This window comes from Periplaneta americana, chromosome 12 (genome assembly GCF_040183065.1).
Source record: "Periplaneta americana isolate PAMFEO1 chromosome 12, P.americana_PAMFEO1_priV1, whole genome shotgun sequence".
NCBI lineage: Eukaryota > Metazoa > Arthropoda > Insecta > Blattodea > Blattidae > Periplaneta > Periplaneta americana.
This window is the reverse complement of record NC_091128.1, coordinates 147,522,632-147,542,308: the sequence shown is the minus strand read 5'-3', so window position 1 is coordinate 147,542,308 and position 19,677 is coordinate 147,522,632. Positions and strand designations below refer to the sequence as shown.

Genomic DNA, 19,677 nt, shown 5'->3' with positions numbered 1-19,677 from the left:
TTAGGGGACTGATATATTCCAATTCTATGCAGGTGTTTGGCCAAACAATCATGGCCTGTTGCCAATCTAAATGCAGCTACAGACGATTTTCGTGGCAAATCGGGAATTAACTGTGGATTTTGATGCAGAGAGTTCCATTTTTTCCCTTGAGATTGTGTTATCAAATTTTGTTTGTTGAAGTCTAAGTATGTAGATTTAATAAATCTTTTCACAGAGTAATACGTAGATTTAGTAACAGGTTGTAAGTAGCAGTGCTGCCCTTCTTTGCTAAAGCATCCGCATTCTCGTTTCCCAGGATTCCACAATGGGATGGTATCCATTGGAATACAATTATTTTATTGAGTGATATTAACTGAGATTGGGTTATAATGTAGTTTAGATTATTTAACTGTAAAAGTTAATTAAAACTATGTATGTTAATTATACTGTAGTCTACATCCTTCCGGTCACATGAATTTTCCACAGCTAGTCTATTTGAGCATACAAATTGATAACATACAGGGTGCGAATTAAGGGGATAGAGAGGGGGATAGAATCCTAGATAGAGAATACCTACTAATGTCCTGCAATGTTCGAACATGAGAGAGGCAACAAAGACATTACAAACTTCGTTTTATTTCACATGAAAAACTAATTGCAAGATCTGTGCTAAAATCCTTAAGCAGTTAAAATATGAAGAAAGGATAGCGAATATTTTTATAAAGGTGAAACAAACATGACATGCCTTCTTCTGCAGAGCGAACTTTGGCGAATATCGAACTTCATCATATTCGACAAACTTGAACTGGACATAGCGCTTGTAATGCATGACACTAATACCTACCATACATAAAATTATTATTATCCTCATTCGATACATCTGAACGCTTGGTTGCATTGAGTTGCTTGTCTTGCATCTTGATTATAATAATAATTATATCCATGAGCAGGTTTAAGATAAGATGTGTAATTCCTAAGTTATTGATTGTTGTCAGCTTGCCAGTGATGACAACACATCAATATTATTTTCTTTGCTTACTTTATACTTTATGAAGTATACCCGTATTGGAACAATTATATTTTGTGAGGGGGGTGATAGAAGTTATCCTTGGCAGAGAAATCCCCCATCCCCCTCCGTTAATTCGCACTCTGGTAACATAAGTCCATTGAAATGTCCATGAAACTGCGCAGATAAAATAACAAAATGTCGTTAGATAAATTTCAGAATTCATTCAACTTCAATTCAAGGAAAATGCGGAAGTTTTTAATGAAAAACTGTTAAATATGGACTATGTTTTGCATAGCAGATTACTGATTATACTCGATATCACCAATCATTAAGGTACGAAGAACATCTAGAGCATCGTCGTCGTATCTCCAATCAGAAACTGTCCATAAAAGCCATCTATACAGTACCTATATCAAACTTGCTATGTGTAATATATTATAAACTAAAGCTTCTAATTATGAGATATTCTACGTATTCAAAGAATTAAGTTATTTAAAAAGTGATACAGTAGACTAATTTGATCTCTAATGAAATATATTGTAATTACATGTTAATTATTATTCTTGTTGCACTTTAGCATTGCCATACTTGATTCCTTGAAGAATACTAGGCCTACCGGTATTAGGTTTATCAAAATTAGTCCAGTGTGTTGTTCGCAAAATGCTACATCAAACAACAAATTACTGGTACTTCAAATCATATCGAAATAAATTAATACACGATGTGATTGAATGTATAGAATTGATTAGCCTACTTTCCAATTCAAGTATACAAATATAAACAATGAAATCAAGAGGTAATACTGACATGAAGATGGGTCTATATCTTAAGATTGAGGGGAACAGAGGAGATCTTTGATGATGATGATGATGATGATGATGATGATGATGATGATGATGATGATGATGATGATAGTTAGGAGCAAGAAGAATACAGCAAGTCACAAATAAAAGTTATATTAATACAACTTTTACAACAATGCATAACTGCACAAACATTTGTATGATATTCATAATTTCAGGTTCCTACTGAAATTAAGTTTGGGAAATTATTACATTTGTACCTCAAATGGTCTGTATAAGAGTTGATTTCTTTATGTAATATTTCTTAAGTTCTGCAAAAATGTCATTCATTCAATATTAACAAGACACACAGCATTTTAAACTTAATCATCCAAGTTAATAAATATTATAATAATAGAACTTTTTTTCCTATGCATGATGAAGTTAAAACCTGTATATAGCAATAATCAGTTCAAGTACTGACAAAAGAGTTACGGAGCGGAATTTTATAACTGATCTTCCATACTAATATCTGACATACACTTGTGGTAGATAATCACGTTCTACTCAACTCAGATTTGTGATGCATATATCTACCAAGTAGTACTTTTCACATTGTATATTTACCCACTAGTAATTTCATTTATGATCTCTCTATGTTTCCAATACGTGTGTTCATTCATTAAATGCCAAATTAAAGAAAACAAAGTAACAAAAAAGTTCAATTACAGGCTCACTTGCCAATGGATGTCAGTATCATAAATAGCGATGTTTTTATTTGTAACTGTTTACAGCAGCATTATACAATACAATTATTACTTTTCTAACAGGAATGAACAAAACACTGATAGGAACATCACCACACATAATGACATCAACAATAAGAGCTACATGGACTATCACAGCCATATTCAAGTCAGCTCTTAGCATAGATAGAGCTTTCAGTCCTTTAATCTGTAACGTTTATTTTTCTTGACAGTTAAATAAATTTATATTGTACCAGACTCTAAATTAAATGAAAATTATTAACTTCAGCTATGGTAAAACATAAATATAAAATCAATTTCCAATTTAAGTGAACCTGTAACTGTCTTATTTTATGTAAGTGGAGTAGTATATTCACATAATGAAAAATGCTGTGGTTCAATGGAAGTACATGAGTTTTGTTAATGGAACTATCGTTCCAAATTTCAGAACCTTTATAGTGATATATGCACCATTTGTAAAAAAAAAAAAAAACATGTGAAGTAGAACCTTGCATATACGGCACTTCAAACTTGAATGATGAATAAAAGAAAAATATTTTATTGACAGGTACCTATTATACCCATTTATAGACGTGTCACACATTCACTTCAAAGTTACAGTTTTGAAAGACTTGACTTTCACTGACCAAATATAAAAATTCAGCTACAATAGAAGAAAGATCAGAGCAGTTTTAAGGATTTTAATTTTAATAAAATACAAAACAAATTGTCACGACTTAAATTTACAAAGTTCTTTATACAGATCTCACGTTTTAATTGTGCTTATATATGTGAAATTACTGGTAACTTTGCTTCTTGTATTTTTAAATTTTTTCAGGGATTCTTCAGACACAAGTCTTTAGTAAGTTCCCTATTGGTAGAAGCATGTTTTATTTATCTTTGTACTTACTTTGCAACTTTTCAATTAATGGTGCTATGTCAATGAAAATATAATGAAGACAATACAGAAACTCTAGAATGACACAGGCAGAAAGAACGTCAATATTGAGATGCATACTGTCCCACTGACAATGTGTCCATCATATCTTACAGCATCTTTCGGGGATCAAACCCAACATTGACAGTGGCACAGTGTCATTCAATTCAATTACAATTGAAGACTTGAAATAAAAAAGGCTCTAATGCCATAACAAGGAATTTTGAAATTGTGTGCAAAATGGGATCTATATGCCAAGCCCAATAATGTATAAAAGGCTCGAACTGCTACGAATGAAAATGTAGTACCAAATGCAATCGAAAGATAGCATGCGGTTTAACTGCCACTGCTGTTAACATATGAAAGGCTCTATGTTCCGCTCACTTCCTCCCAGGGTTGTTGTAATTTAACCCGACCCAAAAAAAACCATATGGGTTTTTTTAAAAAAAAAACCTTCAATAAAACCCGACACAAAACCCAAAAAAAACCCATATATTTATTTCTCGTAATTTAATCAACATACAAAATATTACAAAAAGGTGCATCATATTTATTTACTATAACAATTTGTCAGCAGAAGTTATTAATTAGGTAATGTTTCATTATAAAGAAAAAATTACTTTCATCAACACGGTGTTTTATTGTAGAATGGTATTAATATTAACTACATCACAATTCAGTCCTTCTTAACATGCAGAAATCTGTAGATCTTCACTAATTTCTCAGCTTTTTCCTCTCCTAACTTATTTCTTAACTTTGACCAAACATGCCCATAGGTGGAGAAGATTCTCTCAATGGATGCAGTGCTGGCAGGGCAAGAAATTAAACTTTTCACAAAGCTGATAAATCCTGTTGGCAAGTTCCCCTTTTTTGTTGTTTTCAATTCCATTATTTTCCACCATTTTTTGGACTGAACTGTTGTACAACTGCGTCAGAAAACATAGTAGCAGGAAAATAATCAGAATCAGCAATCCTAAAAGACATAACACTTGTCACCCACTCTGGATGAATCTCTGTGAGCCAATTTTCTGCACTTTCCTCTTGATCTGCAGTTATTCTTGCCCCTCTGAATCTTGGATCTAACATATTAGCAAGATAGTGGAAGGGCAGGCTGCCAACTTAAGAATATTTAATAATAATTTACCAATCTTTGCTTATTTAATTTAACCAGTTTTTGCTCATGAAGTAGTTCTTAGAATATGTTGGTGTTCTGAATCACTTAGTCACGAAATTGAACTATTTAATACCCATTAGAGAAAAACCCAATAAAACCCCAAAAAAACCCATAAAAACCCACTGGGTTGGGTCTTTTTTTAAATACCCGGGTTTTTCTCAACCCTGCGAGTTCCTCCTCATAGTTAGATTAAATGACGGAGGCGGCAGATATTTGTAAGAGTTTGAGAGGAAAGAAATGACGAATTAAAGGAGAAGGTACTGCGCTGCAATGAAAAAAAAAAAAAGCTGAAAAATGGAGGAAATGAGTACATAGGCCTAAGTTCAAAAAATAAAAATGTTCCTGTAAAAGCTCGTCCAGCACAGGAGGTAAGTCTCATTACTAATCGCTAACCTACACCATACCTGGACAGACTGATTATTCTTGTTCTGTTTGCATGAAAGCAACAATAAGGTCTAACTAAATTATGTTGGTGTGACAACAGAAAAAAACTGGTAGACCTAGTGAGGTATAGTGCACAGGGTTCTCCAGCTTGCTTTCAGAGTCGGTGTGCATGCAAGTATAAATGCGAGAACCTCAGCTATGAACACAAGGTCGGGCTGTTTGAAGGTTTTATGACCTGGAAGATATTGAAAAGCGAGGGAGTTACTTGATGGGGCTGATGCAAGTATCACATGTTAAAAGAAGACGTCATGGAACCTACGATGACCCTTCACAGAGCAGGAGACAAACAACGATTCATTATACTGTTCCAGATGGGCAAGGTGACTTAGTGCAAGTTTGCAGAGGAACATTTTCTGAAATATTTGCGTTAACTCAGAAGAAAATCCAGGTATTAACCGAGAAGAAAAAGAATTTGACTGAAATGATACAGTACCTGACAAATGATGACCACAAACAGTTTTACAAAAGAATTACTGAATAAACTTTTATTTTATGAACAAAAAACTATTTTTGTTTCATTCGTTTGCCCTCTTCACTATCTTTTTGCTGATTCTGAAGTATGGAACTTAGAGCCTTTCATTAAATTTCCACTTTCAGTACTGTATGTTTTTCGTACTATTACAATATTACTTTTGTAAGTTCCTTTAGATACTAGCTCCATACTATGCTTATCTTTCAATTAAAACACATTAATACTGAAATTATGACCATTAATTACCTAGTACACTTAAAACTCATTTTCCTCAAATTCATGATTATGGCACTTAGAGCCTTTTTTATTTAAAGTCTTCAATTGAAGAGTGTGATCCCTAAACGCGTTAAGTCCATTTTTATGAAAGAACTGAGCTATTTTTTTATCCACTGGTCTACGAACTGAGCGAGTTTTCAAGTGACATGCACAATAACACAAACTTTTAGACAAGGATTGGCGTTAGTTTGGAAGAAAACAAGCTTAAAATATAATGATAGAAGTCTCAAACATAACCGTATACAGAGTGATTCACGAGGATTTACCGCCACTTACGGAGTTTATTTTCAAAGACATTCTGCGCAAAAAATATCATATAAACATTTGTCCTAATCTCAATATTTTCAGAGTTACACTCATTTCAAGTTGTTTGTAAAATACCATTTTTCTTTAGTTTTAAGGGTAAAAGAATATTACACATAGAGAATGAACTAATCAGAAATATCATCTGTTTAATTGGCTAGTGTTCTGAAGCTAGAAAGTGTTGTCAGTTGCTTTGTACAGATTTTGTTTTTCAATTTTTAACTAAAAATGACATCATTTTTACGCACTTATCACAAAAATTGTTACAAAGCATACGACTTTAGGAACAGTTTAATTATGCATCCTGAAGTACATGAGTTTTGTTAATGGAAGAAGAATTTACAAGAGTGGCGTGATTTGTGACAATTATGTGATAAATGCGTGAGAAAGTGTAATTTTGTAGTTAAAAATCGAAAAAAAATTCTGTACGAAGCAACAATGGAATTCACCAAACATTTTTAGCTTCAAAGTACTAGCTAATTAAAGAAATGATGCTTCTAAATAGTTCATTCTTTATCTGTAATATTCTTTTATCCTTAAAACTCAAGAATAATGGTATTTTACAAATAATTTCAAAACTCTGAAAATATTGAGATTAGGACAAATGTTTATATGACATTTTTTTGCTCAGAATGTCTTCAGAAATAAGCTCCGTAAGGGAAGGTAAATCCTCGTGAATCACTCTATATATTATGTTTTATTTAACGACACTCGCAACTGCAGAGGTTATATCAGCGTCACAGCATGTGCCAGAATTTTGTCCCACAGGAGTTCTTTTACATGCCAGTAAATCTACTGACATGAGCCTGTCGCATTTAAGCACACTTAAATGCCATCGACCTGGCCTGGGATCGAACACGCAACCTTGGACATAGAAAGCCAGTGCTATACCAACTCGCCAAGCAGGTCGACTATATTATGTATATATTATAAAAATGGCCAAATGGACTGAGAGAGTTTTGCGATCACACTCTCCAATTTAACTCTGCCATCTTAACGCTAATTGTTTCGTAATTATAAAATAAATTTCCAATTTAACTTCTTGTAGCTTTTAAGCCACAATGTTGATTACATGGATTGTACATAGACTCTCTTAACTTTAGAAGAGCAGTACAAAAGGTAATAACAACTATAGTGGTGGTGGTGGTCATTGGTGTTGGTAGCGATAAGGGTTGTACTACAAGCAGCAATAATATTCGTCGTAGTAGCAGCAGTATTATTTTAACAGTAGTAGCAGCAGCAGCAGCAGTAAAGTTCGCATTTCACGAGAAGATTCGAGGAAGAAATTAGAGTTCCCCCCCCCCCATTCATACACTCCCTCATCCCACGAAACCAGCCAGCCAATTACTGAGCCTTGTTTGTCCCAGCCGTCCAATTATATCACCCTAATCACCTGCTCCTTCAGAGGCACTGTGTCACCCTGCAAGGATCATACTCCCCTCGTAGGGATCCTCTCATGAAATTTGTATACTACCAGTACCGGTAGTACTAGTAGTGGTAGCAGTAATAGCTGTAGTGATAGTTGTTCTTTAGCAATGCTAGCTGTAGAGATCGCCAATTCTGTACAGACAAGAAGACTTCAACATTCTCAATATTTTCTTATTTTACTTCATGTAATGGGTAGTATAATATCCAAAGAATTTCGCATAACGAAAGGTTTAAGGCAGGGATGTGTAATGTCACCAACACTGTTCAAAATATTTTTGGATGATGTCCTGAGAAAATATTTTTGGATGATATCCTGCATGCTATAGAATGGGAATAGAAATAAATGATAAATATATTCATAGCCTATTATTTGCTGATGATCAACTCATATAATAGGACAAGATAGGGAGGATGTTGAATTTATGACTCGCAAACTTGCTGATACATTGGAGGAAGGAGGCTTGAATATAAATTATGATAAGACTGAATATATGGTAGTGGGAGGAGAAGGGGAAGACCTTCATATAAATGACAAGACAATTAGACGAGTGGAACATCTTGGATCTGTTATTGACCAATCTAGCACAAGTGAAAAGGACATACACAATAGGATCAATCAAGTAAGTAAAGCAATTAAAACATTGAAGGGGTTTTTATGGCATAGAGATTTAACTAAAAAACAAAATTGAATAGCCTATAGTAAAAACTATAGTACTGCGTGTTCAGTTCAAAGTGTGTCATGGCTTGCTGTATGCCATCATATGGCTAGTCGATGAGCCTAGAGAATTCAATCTTCCTACACTTCCGCAGAGGTGTATTACCTATGTGCCAGAGACGTTGCCTAGCAAGTACGGCGTTCATTCTGAAGAGTACGTACCGATACGTACGGTAACGCCAGTAGTAGTGGCAGGAATGTGAATTGTTTGGAAACACGTACTGAGGTGAGTTTTTTTCTTACTGTCGGGATATGGCGAGAGGGTTAAGACGATTATTTACGTATTTGTTGACATTAACTTGGACACGAAGCATTTTATTTTTGTTGTAGAATGTTGCCATAAGCAACCGATGATAACAAATACCCTGCGTACGACTTGCCCGTGCAAAACACAGTTCGAAAGAGGTTATGGTAGCACACAGACTTTACAGACCGCCATCTGTTGCTACGATGTTCAAGTTATACCATACACGTTCTCAAGTTCAGATTGAACGCCTTGAATAACAGGCAACTTCTCTGACATAAAGGCTGAAATTCGCTTCAAATCACTGACTCACAACAGTGATGTCATGACACACTTTGAAATGAACACCCAGATAGAGAATATTCTAACTTATGGAGGTGAAAGTTGGACAATGAATGAAAAATTACGGAAAAAACTACTTGCGACAGAAATGGATCGACTGAGAAGAGGTATGAGAATATCAAGGATGCAACACATAAGGCATGAATATATTCGACTAGAAATGGATGCAGAAGAAATCGTTGTCAATAGATTGGAAATAAAAACTCTGAAATTGTGCGGACATGTGCGAAGAATGACAGAAGAGAGACTGCCCGTGAATGTTGTTAACTGGACTGATCCTGGTCGAATGAAGTGTGGCAGGGCCCGCCTTACTTGGATGGATGGAGTCAACAAGGCCATGCAGAGGAGAGAATTGGAAGAGGGACAGTGGCAAGATATAATATCATGGAGAATTGGAACAAGAACATAAGGTGACCACTGGAAAGAGGAAATCCTGTAAAAGTAAAGTCAGTAAGAACTTTATGTATTAGTTTCAATAATTCTATTACAACATATTATTAGGTCACAAAATGGAAGAACTTTCCCCACAGGCTGGTTTTCTCTAGCAATGTTTGCTCCTTGTCCAATACCAGTACAGTGAAACCTCTCCTTACAGACACCCCCAAGATACGGACACTCCTCATATACGGACAGACTTTTATATCCTAACTGAAATAATATAGAAATAATGATAAATTTAACTCTCGTTTACGGACACAATCAGACACGGACACTGACAGCTGTTTCACAGTCCTAAAGCTTGCTTTACCTCCTGACTGCGGACAGAACTTGGACTTGAAGACCTAATGTGTTACAAAAATGGAAAATTTAGTACAGAAATTCCTTAACATGAAAGAAGACAATAAGAGTCTCGTACGCTACCACTATCACAACCGGCTACCCCTTGTTAGCTGGAAGCGGGTGGATAAACAAAGTCATTAAATTATTTAACCTGTCTGATGGATCCAAGGTTTCCACAATCGTGAAATTGTATTCAATACATGATAGGGTTAGTAGGATTATTCTCTTCACTTCAATCAGTTGTTCTGTTTCGAGAGACATGGCACTTGAACGTAAATGTTAAGTGAAAACTGTAAATTACAGCACTGCATAACTGTAGACCTAGAATAAAATTGCATGGCACAGTTCTGTATTTTCCTTTTCCGGTCTTATCTACTGTATTTCAAAGTTGTAAAGAATTTACTATAGTACAGTATACTATATTTAGAATTAAACTGCAGTAATACATTTCATTTAAAGCGTGAAGGGGTACATAATGTATATTATAAATTTACTGTTAGATTGGGGAGCCTCCCTCCCAATAAAGGACACCTCCCAGATGCGGATAAATTGTTACGTCCCTTCGATGTCCGTAAATGAGAGGTTTCGCTGTATACTTCATAAAATAGAGGGAACAAGCTGTCCCATTACATTACATAAACAGATATTATTTGTACTCTACTATTTCTGTTATTATATTTTTTTACAAAGACAAATGGAAACAACATGTTGGCAGAATGCAAAGTTCCCGTCATCTAAATGCAGCTCTATCGTACAGACCAATAGGACGAAAAGATCAGGGAAGACCACAAACAAGATGGTTACAACAGTGAACAGAAACAGACTAAAGTGTCTAAACCGAAAAGTCAGCAGAAGAAGAAGATATTATTTGTAACAATATATATTTCTTATATGTACTCTTATTTATGAGATATAGCTACTTAAAGTTCTGGAGTGGATTAGTGATTGATTACAGTTTACGGTATGCTATGGGGAAGAAAAGAAGGCAGTGTACAGAATGGCCTGTGTGCGAGAATTATAATGAAGATATTGAATTGAATTTCGTGGTGGTGACACTACGACTTTTCAAGATCTCTTGCGTTAACGCTCAAGCTAGGCAAATTCCCAAACCCACACCAGCTGACCACACTAAGATTCACTGCATATCCAGGTTTCGAGCAGGCAACCCGACTCATCACTAGACTACCCTCCTTTGTGCATCATCAGCTGGTGTTCGGCAATGCTATAATGACAGAATAGAGAAATGTTGATGGAATGATGCAAATGCCTAATATGAGGAAACGGGAAAACTCCGAGAAAAACCCCAACTGAAACCTTGTCCCCCACAAGTGTCACTATGGACTTTTCAATCTAAGGGTCCATTCACACGGTGCGGGAATTTCTCGAAATAGGCATTTATTCAAAACGATTTCATGCGGACAGCAATGTACACAGGGTTCAATTTTTTCCTGTGCATAATGTAATTTACGTTATGCACAGGAAAAATTCGAACTGCATGTACACTGTGTTCACGCAAAATCGATTCAAATAAATGCATGTTTCGAGAAATTTCCATACCATGTGAACGGGCCCTTATAAAACAAATATTGCATTTGCATGTGTGATACAAAAATTAATTAATTTAGGTATTTTTATGTTCTAATTCACATTCTCTCTTAAGAGCTGTTTAAGATTAACACTGATGTGGCACTGTGGCAATATTCCACTGTTAGGTTACAAGATTTAGCCTTAAATTTAAATTTTCAACGAAACTTACATTAAACGTATATTTATTTAATCCTTCCTCTCAATGACTTTTTCAAATCAATAATACATACAAATTCCACATTACATCATATTTTGTAGGGTTAATTGGAAACATTTTTTTTAAATTCAAGAATACTTCAAGTTAGTCTTTAAACTGTAAATTTTATCTTAAATGCTAACAAGAAATTGTGTAAAAGATGATAGGACGACACTTTGTGATCACTGTTCTGGTATGAAATTTTGTGTCGAATATTTTGTAATTATAAAACGTGCATACCAGACATAAGTACAAGGATTGTTAATTATGACATGACAAATTATTTCTCAGATAAGTCATTAAGTTATCGTCTATCTTTCTATATCCCTTTAACATAGAAGAAGAATGTAAATATTATATTCCGATAAATTACTGTTATGTAAAACATATATAGAGTTCCCAGAAACACCAGAAAAAAATACGGGACACTCAACACTGATTTTAAAAATTAAGCTTTGGTGTATACTTTCCATTGTGCTTATCCATATTGTCTTTAAACGGAATAAAACAATACTATTAAACCAAATTAAATACTATTACTGAAAAAGTACTGTAAAACGGGGTGAATAGGGACGAATTTTTACTATTTTTTATTTCTTTGTGTCAAAGAATAAATATAATAATAAGATGTTTATTTGATCACTCATTATGAATAAAAACATAAAAACTCTTATTATTATATTCTATCTAGGACACAAATAAATAAGAAATAGTGAAAATTCGTCCCTATTTACCCCTGATTCTCTGTTCATCCTTTTTTATGGTACCGGTACTTAAAGAATAAATTGAACAAAATGAATTGAAACTGTACTTCTTACAAAATTGGTTCACCTGAGAATACACTGTTATATATCAGAGACAAACGTACAAAACTTTTCTAAAGAAGTATTTCTTATAACAATAATTGGTTGTTTCGAAGCATTAAGCAATGAAATGCAACACAATCATCCTCAATGAAAAATTATTTCACAATAAGAATCGATTTTACTGTTTTTACATATCTCTCATCAGTCCACAGTGAGTTCATGCAGGAGAACAATTTTTAAAATTTGAATTTGTATCAGGGATACATATGAGTTTAATGAACTTCTTAAATTTGGAAATTTCATCAACACTTTTGAATAGATCCATCCAGACTTCAACTAAATGTTATGATTTAAGAAAGAACATTTTCCACAATTGAGGCACTCGGAAGCAAAGTGGTACAAGTGACATTTAGTAAGTTTTGAGATAAGTGACTTTGAAGTTGAAACGGAAATTAAAAAATCTGTTACAGGGCTATGTTGCTATAAAATTTACAGTTGTATATGTTGGTACTTATATTTTTTAACTTCTAAATAGAAATTATCTATTCTAAAACTGTTTAGGTAAAATAGGGTCCTAAAGTCACTTGTATTATTTTGCCACGAAAATATTTTTGTGGAAAAGTAATATAAGTGCAAGGGTTTTCGGTATTTTTATATTATTTAAAACAAGAACAAGGACATTACTTACAACATTGAAACATTTCTGTCTTAACAGCATTTGAGCTTTCTTATTATCATGTTATAACAAAACATGTCTGTATAACCGAAAGAATCAATCAATCAATCTTCTTAATGTGTCCAGTTGTTTGCAGACAACATAAAGTCAACTATAGTCCACTGTAGTATTTTCAGTTCTTCTTTTTCATAGTAAATTAGCGGTATTTTGATCGGTGTTCATTATAGGCGCCTGTTGCTACTAGCCAAGGTAGGGTGTAGTCAATATATACTGCAGAGATGTGTCTTCTGCAACTGATACTGATGATTTTAATTGACTTCTTTTGTGGTTTATGGATGGACAGTATAGAAGAATGTGTTCCAGATCTTCATCATGATTATTACACCACATACAAGTAGGAGTATCAGAAAGGTGAAATCGATATAAGTACAATTATATGACAATGTGATCTGTTCTGACTCTTGTTAAAAATGTTTGAAATGTCTGGGCAAATTTTTGTAAATTTACAGGTCATTCGGTTTCTTTTTAACGGACTGTAAAATTTTTCCTTTGTCAGAAGAGAGCCAATTGTTGATCCATAAGTTTATAAAATGAAACTTTACTGGAGTAAAGGCATTGAATAGAGATATCACTTGAAGAGGTCTTGGTTGCAAATATGTTGCCTGTTTCACAACGTTATCGACTTTCCTGTTTCCAGGTATACCACAATGACTAGGTATCCATTGAAATTTTATTTTCTTTTGGAGTTTTTTTAGATCACTTAGTTGTTTCTGAATTGGAATAATTCTATGTGCGTATAGGTGTGGTACATATTTAATTATATTAAATATAGCCCCCTTGGAGTCGGTAAGTATTCAAATATATCTTTCAGAAATTTGAGTAACACACTAAAGAGCAGCATCAATAGCTAACAATTCAGTGTCAAGATTGGAGGAGGTTGAACATGGTATGAAGTAATTTTCTTGATATTTTGGAATATAATAACCTGCTCCTGATGTTCCATCATCAGGGTTTAGAGATTCATCTGTATAAATTTGAAGGTAATCCTTATATGAGCTGCAGAGTAGTTCCATGGCATTTAACTTAAGAATGTATGAAGGATCATTTTTGAAATGATTTCGTGGAATTTGTAGGCAATGTTCTGGAATTATCCATTTTCATTGAGGAATTTCATTTACAACTGGAGTTTTAGCAATGAGTGTGTCTGTGATATAGACTGGTATTTCTTCTTTATTTATTTTGTAGGAATTACATAGGATATTATCTGACAGTTTGAAGAACATCTGAGATCTGGATGAGGCTTGCAATTTTAAATATATTTTTAGATCCTTTTTTAATTCATAGTGTCTTATTGGTTGAACATTATATTCAATTTCTAGGGCAACAGTTGTGGTTTTTGGTACTCCGAAAAAAGAGGGCTAAGAAAATTTCAAATTTTAGATGAAATTCAGCCTTAGTCGCTGTTCATTACGTCACTAGCCTCATCTAATGAAGTCATGTCTGTCTCTGCTGAAACATCTATGTTTCTCTCATGAAGTACATCTGTAGTGCTCCTACCGCGAATATTCCTTCAACTTCCTCTTCCACGCACTTTTCCACGTCCTACAGTCCTTATTATAGGCCCATCCTGATGCTTCAGGTCATCAAAGAAAGAGTGGTGTATGAGTGGGATGAATTTCTTTAGCTATTGCAAGTTGCTCCACTTAGCAAAAGTTATCCTTATTGGATCACTGTATAGTTGGTCCAGCTCAATGTGTGCAGGCCTTCCACGTAGATGTTTCGAATATGTAATTTATTACCTCTCTCCATTATGGCAAATGAATTAGTCATACACAGAAGAAACGCAACAACAATATGCAAACAACGCACTTGTATTAGTTTGCCTCTCAGTCAAAACATGGCGCAGCAATGACTGGAACTGCACTTATATTACTTTTTCTCTGAACAGAAGTGACGTTAAAGATTTAGAATATATACTTATCTCGCTTTTTAAAAAAAATGTCACTTATATTACTTTGCTTCTGAATGCCTCAATTATGATCTCATCAAACAAGTGAGATTCAACAATGTTTGATTTGAAGCAGTTTGCTTCATAGTATGAACTGTTTTAAGAACAATGTACACATTCAGTATTGTCAATGTAGTGAACTGAAATGTCACCAATAGTGATGGAGACTGATATCTATAATAAAATAGCAGTTATGTTTCCAATTTTGTTTTTTCTGACACTCATTTTTAAGTATGAGAGAAAAACATGTCGAGAAGATCTCTTTCAGGACAACAGGGCACATTAATGAAAAAAAAAAAGGAGCATTCCCATATTTTATCGGACATATGGAAACCATAAATGCATGTATCCAATGGTACTAATGATCTTCACATTACGAGTCATGATGCTTATTCACTGTGTTATGTTGGTAGTGGTAGGTATTACAAGTATATTAAATGTAACTTGCAGAAAATGTGCCACTTCATGCTCTTTCCCATAAGCAGATGACTGAACTTCAATCTAAAGTAATTTGTGTTAGATTTTTAAGGTTCACAATTTTTGTCTTAAAAAGCTTCCAATTTGAGATATAACATAACAGTTACTGGTACTGCTCTGAATCACACATTCCTAGAGATATAGGTCTGTAATTTCATTTGACGCAATTTTTCTCGTAATAAAGGCAATTACAGGCAATTTAAATAAATATATATTTTTTTAATCTTGTCTGAAAATTTTCAAATACATTAATACTAGTTTTCCGGAAATTTTTGTATTTGATGTGGGTACATTCCATATAAACTGATTCGTATAAAATCTTCGCATTTGTTAGAAGAAAATTTGTATTTTCATGTAAACATGAAATTCTATTTATTTATTGTTTTCAAGATTACATTACTTATAGATTATTCGAGTATTGGTACATGATACACAGGATGATTCAAAATTAATGTGACAAACTCCCAGATATTACAGATCATTGCAAATGTTTAGCAACAAAATAAACCCGCGCATTCTGACTACATCCGTGTCAGAGATACAAAGGAGCAAAGACCGCACCAGGAGATGGTGCATCGACATGAGTTACAGTATATACAATCACGAGAATGACACAGAGCTCTCACAGCAACCAAGCAACTCAGAGGTGTCTGAGAGATTAACTGTACATGTACTATAATAAGTTTCTGCCTGCACATTGTACATAAGAAGACATTCCAAGATACACTGTGGGCAAAACGGCTGACATGCTGTTTGTGTATGGGGATGCTAACGGGAATGAGAGATGCGCAACTGTACACAGTGAAGTATCCTTTATGTATGCAGCCGCATCATACCATGTCTGGCAGCCTGTGACCATATATTCTGTAGTGCTCGGGAAAAGTGACACAAGTCAGTTTCCACAAACCTTTTTTGATAATTTATTGACAACTTACGGAACATCTGCTCGCTTGGAAAAAAATATGGAAGTATTCCTCCCATTACAATAATTCATACAGAAAAAAATCAAATCGACATAAACCAGTGTAAGTTGTCAATAAATTATCAAAAAAGGTTTGTGGAAACTGACTTATGTCACTTTTACCAAGCACTTATCGTTGTTGTGCCTCCAAAAATGTATTTTTAAAAAGATTTTGCAGGAGACAGGAAAAAGTATTGTCGCTTTTAATTCTATGTTGTTTGGGTAAAGGGAGATAAGTCATAAAAATGAGTTCGGAGATAAATGAAAATTAAACTTTTAACCCTTATTACAAATAATTTTCTACACAATTAAAACACATCAACTGCTAGTATTCTTTTGATTTTTGCACACTCACTTGTATAATTTAACTTGTGTGTTCATGTGGGGAACAAAATTCCATCTGCATAAAGAATTACTTATCCCCCTTTACCCGAACACCACAGAATTCACTTGATTTTCAAAGCTACTTTCGATATAATTTCAATCATTACAAGAAAACTGATGGAATTACACCGAAAGTAGCTTTTAAAATCAAGGGAATTAAAAGTAGCAATGCTTTTTCTTTTCTCCTGCAAAATCTTTTTAAAAACACACATCAGATTTTGCAGGTGCAGCTATGATATGCCATATGCTTGGCATTTTTGAGAAGATGTTGGAGTCAATGAGAGACTTTGTCAATGTTGTCTAGAAGTAGGAGGGCGACACTTTGAACAATTGCTGTAAATCTGACAGGTGTTCCCTTAAGTACAGTAGTTTTCTCATACTGTGAATTTTTGCATGTGTAGTGTAGTGTAGTGTTTTAGTGCAGTATTTGAGTTACAATGTGTCCATGCAGTTGGGTACCGGTATTGATTTACTTATTCACACATTCACTTCCCTGTTACATTCATTACAGAACATTCTGTAGTGAATGTAACAGACAAGTGAATACAACTGTACACACTGTAACTCCTGTGCCATCTACTAATAGGGTCTTTACATTCTTGTACTTCTGGCATGGATGCAGTCTGAATGATTGAGTTTGTTTGTTGATATTCATTTGCAATGATCTGCAATATTTGGGAGGTTGTCACATTCATTCTGAATCACTCTGTAGGTACTTATGACCACGATTTACAAAGCAGGTAGGTAATTTTTTTATTCATCTTTAATATAAAATTATACAGGCTATTCAGAGGTGATTTGATGATCATAATGGAGCAACTGAGGAATAACAGCAATGAAGAAAACAAAAAACTGGACAAAAATCTGTACAGTTACTTTGTTCACTACAAACCCTAAAAAAATTTTGTGCATCATACACCAAAAATGTAGTTAAATACATTATATTAGAAAAGTAAGTTAAATGAAGCTAATGGGTTCATACCCCATATATAGTGGAAATCCTTTCGTCTCTTTTGAAGATTAAACCTCAATTGAAATGATTAGATTTGGATAAGAGAGGGGAGGAGAAGGAAGAAGAAGAATAAGGTGGAGGAGAAGGTAAAAGGAGTAGGAGAAGGAAGCAGGGGCAGACAGTGGTGATGACTGTAAACAAAACAAATATCTTTCAAATCCTGCTTACAGAATAACTGACATCGGTGAAACACACATTATTAAACTGTCAGATGCATAGCTTTAAAAATTATTCTGAATTTCACTTAGAACTGCTATGTTTCAGAATATATCCACGGGGATGTTTATTTTCAGTTCTCCATAGTGTTTACATATTACACTAGAGAATAAATTCTCTGAGTATTTTATGCAAACTACAGGAAAAATGTACAAAACATTAAAACTACGCATTTTCTGCTTCATGAAAATCTATCTATATATTAAATATAAAAATGTACTTTAGTATCTTTAACACACAAAAACATGGCTTTTCAAGTACATTTGGTCATGAATTGGCCAGATTATCTAATTGGTTCTAAACCAATACAACATAACTAATATATCAAGGAAGATATTTCAGAATTGTGGATATACATATATTATTACAATAAATACGTCAGATTTAGGCAGTGATATCTTATTCACAGAAGTTTCACTTATAATATGACCTGTATACAAATACAGAACAGAAAAATAGTATTTCTATACATCATGCAAAACAAGAAATACCTAATAATAACATATTAGGTATTTTAGATAGTTCTGCAATATAACTTTCTAATAGTAGTAATACCCTTAAAAATGCCCTGATTCGTTCATTTTACGGTTTCAAAAGTTGAAAGTAATATCCATCCACTCAGGTCAATCTGATCAATACAGTTACCTTGATAATATGGCATTCGAATATTAGTAATAAGATTAATTTAATAGCTAGTTGCATTCACGTCTCTTCAAAATGTAAAACAATAGTTCTTAAATATTCAAAGATAAACCACACATGTTGGGCCAATTATACAGTGTTCATAGATTTGATAAGAAACGTAAAAAATTATATATTACAGTTATATGAACACTAATAAATATGATATAATTATTAAAAAATTAGTAAAAGTCAGACATGTTTCGGAGATGCTTTTCCATCGTCAGTGACTTTACCACGACGGCTGGTTCAGGTGATCGAACCGCTTAAAGTCTCCTTTAAGCCAAGCAACAAGCGGTTCGATCACCTGAACCAGCTGTCGTGGTAAAGTCACTGAGGATGGAAAAGCATCTCCGAAACATGTCTGACTTTTACTAATTTTTTAATAATTATATCATATTTATTAGTGTTCATATAACTGCAATATATAATTTTTTACATTTCTTACTAATAGTTCTTAAACATTTTATACAGAATAGAAATGAACTAGGCATTCAAAATGCTCACATTTCTCGATATAAGAGTAATTCTAAAATAAATGATACAAATAATTAAATGTAGTATTTTCTAATATATAATATGAAGCATATAAATAAATTAATACATGCATATATATAATATATATTTCATACAGGCTCTATATCTGCCTATATTATCGACACAACAGTCAGGTTTGAGGCAAAGGAGCAACAGCCCACTGAAGTCCACGCAGAAAAAGCCCACCAATTTCTATTTAAAGAAATATCACCTCAATTCCATTGAAGTTGTGGGGCTAATGGTTGAAGTTAAATGCACAATACTTCGCCTCTTTGTCAATTTCTTGCAAGAAGTTTTAGTTAAACTTCATTTGTGAGGTTTCCCTTGCTGTCATCAGAGGATCATTTGCCATTTTAAAATATAATCTGTCCTTCGTGTCCTAACTAGAACATTTGTTTGAACGTTTAATCTGTTTGATTACAATGTGTATTTTATTTTGTTATATTTCTTGTTCTTAATGTCACTTTTTTTGTTCAATTCCATGTTTCTCTTTTGTGATCTTTAC

At 33.8% G+C, this 19,677-nt stretch overlaps 1 protein-coding gene across 2 annotated transcripts in view; it reads right to left on the bottom strand.

Annotated features, from left to right (window-relative positions):
* Positions 1-2,535: 2,535 nt before the first annotated feature.
* LOC138710967 (deubiquitinase DESI2) overlaps positions 2,536-19,677 on the bottom strand; it is a 57,428-nt gene continuing 40,286 nt past the window's right edge. For both annotated transcript variants that reach the window (XM_069842206.1, XM_069842205.1), the window contains exon 7: positions 2,536-19,677. This exon is cut by the window's right edge and continues 19,045 nt beyond it. The gene's annotated coding sequence lies outside the window, so the exon portion shown is untranslated.